Source organism: Takifugu rubripes, unplaced genomic scaffold (genome assembly GCF_901000725.2).
Source record: "Takifugu rubripes unplaced genomic scaffold, fTakRub1.2, whole genome shotgun sequence".
Classification (NCBI taxonomy): domain Eukaryota; kingdom Metazoa; phylum Chordata; class Actinopteri; order Tetraodontiformes; family Tetraodontidae; genus Takifugu; species Takifugu rubripes.
In genome coordinates this window covers 1-2,500 of record NW_021821576.1, presented here as the reverse complement: position 1 = coordinate 2,500, position 2,500 = coordinate 1, and positions in this window count along the sequence as shown.

Here is a 2,500-nt window from a genome sequence, read left to right as displayed (position 1 = left end):
CAGAACTGTCCTTCAAACAAGACCAGAACCAGAAGACCCAGCTGGCAGTCCAAACCCTGGAGAACCTCCATCACTGAGAAGGGAGGTGGACCGGTCTGTTAGGACAGAGTCCCCCAGTCCTGACTGGGTAAACTGATCAGACAACAGGACAATCTGTCCACCTGCTGGACCTCACAAGTCTGGGACATTCAACATGGAGGAAAACAGGAACAAGAACCATGTGAACAAGCCGAGTGAACCGCCACACACACTCACACACACACACACACACTCACACACTCTCACTCTCACACACACACACACACACTCACACACACACACACACTCACACACACACACACTCACATACAAACAAACAAACTCTCACACACACTCACTTATACACACGCAAACACATTCAGATACACACGGACGTACAAACACACACACACACACACTCTCACACACACTCACATACAAACAAACAAACCTCACACACATCACTTATACACACGCAACACATTCAGATACACACAGATGTAAAACACACAAATACTTACACACACTCACACCACTCACTTATACACACGCAAACACACACAGATACACACATACTTACACACACACACAAACACACACTCACTCACTGGAATGTTGAAATAAAACAAATATTCTGGCCTAGAATTTCAAATCCAACCTGAATTTCAAAGAACATCTTCAGATCTGGAATCATCTGGTTGTTCAGACTCAGGGAAAACTTGAGGAGAAACTGGGTCTAATTCCTCACATCTGGGACACAAACTGGGAATCGCACTTTCCCAGTGAGTCAAACCAGTCCTGATCCTCTGATCAGACGGGAACATCTGGAAAGACTCCAGATTCCAGAGTGAAGAGCTGTTAGGGATCCGGACCTCCAGGGGCAGAGATGTGGATCACATCCCGACCTGCGTGACGCAGGTTCGGATCTCATCTCAAACGGAGAGAAAGTTCACCTGAACCAGGAGGACCGCGACTCGGTCTCTGCTGGTTGTGATGTAACGGAGAAAACATGCAAAAGTGCGTTTATTGGGTCAGTCTGGTGCGTGCGTGCGAGGGTGCGTGCGTGAGAGAGAGAGAGAGAGAGAGCACGCGCGTACCGTTGAGGTGAGATCCGGACCCCCGCGTCCTTCCAGCTCACAACACATTGATTATTGGGTTCTGTCGCCAAGCGTCGGCCCAGAAAGCTGCTCGGTGCTGCGGCCCTGGAGCGGAACTTTGGCCCACATGTCCCCTAAAACATCAATTAGCAAAGTCACCGCGGTTAATGGGCAGGAAAACGGGTCCACAAAGAGGCTCCGGCGGTATTCCATGAACGGCGCTCCTGAGAGGCCGGCCGGGGGCAGGAAGCGCTGTTCCGGGACCAGAACGCTAAAGTTCTGGAGTCCGAACCGTAGTGCCGAGCTGATCGAGTTGGCTCAATGTTTGACGATCCCAACTCCGCCTGAAACGCGTTCAGGTCGCCTTCAGCGTGAAGCTGGCGGAAGGGGCGGAAGAGCCCGCCGGGCCAGACTTTCAGCGTAAAAGCCCTGCGCGAAACGGGGCCGTCGGCGGACGCCCCCGCTTTTATTCTGAAGGGTGACGCCAACATCCGGTCCGGTTCCCGGCGGTAGCCTGACGCAGCTACCGGCTCCGGTTTCTCAGGGAGGGACGACACATTTATTCTCAGGAGGTTTGTGTATCCAAAAGAGACGTAGAACAATCAACGAGTAACATCTGTCGGCGGAGACGTCGCAATCGTCCCGAGGCAGCGCGAGGCAGCGCGCGCCTTTCCTGTTGTCGCAGGTTCTCTGCTCCTTCCTCCCTGGTTCTGCTCACCTGAAGGGTCCGAGGATTCTGGAGAAGCAGCTCATCCGGATCCTCCAGCAGCGGCTGCGCTCCTAATCAGCTCTAATTATATGTTTATTAATCCCTTTCAAACTTTTGCAGACTGGAAAAACCATCTTCCAGAAGCAACATGTGAAGCCTCTTAATTAGCGCTGTCCTCCTGCCAGGAGATGACACCAGGAGGTCTGAACAGGGCGTTGTTCCTGACAGCGCTGCACGGGAGGAAATGCTGCAGGCGCTGCTACCAGTAAATGCTCTTCAAACCTGAAATATGTGATGCTATTATCGATGCCAGTGTAATAACATGTGTGTGCACCAATATCTGCTGAGGGCCCCATGCCACTTTGACCTCACATATGGATTGTGATGGATTATTACAACGGACGTATTTTTACTACCAATGTGTTATTACAACCAATGTGTTTTACTACCCATGAGTTATTACTACCAATGTGTTATTACAACCAATGTGTTTTACTACCCATGAGTTATTACTACCAATGTGTTATTACTACCAATGTGTTTTACTACCCATGAGTTATTACTACCCATGAGTTATTACTACCAATGTGTTTTACTACCCATGAGTATATACCCATGAGTTATTTACTATGTGTTTACTACCATGAGTTAGCGCATGATTTTACTACCCTGAGTT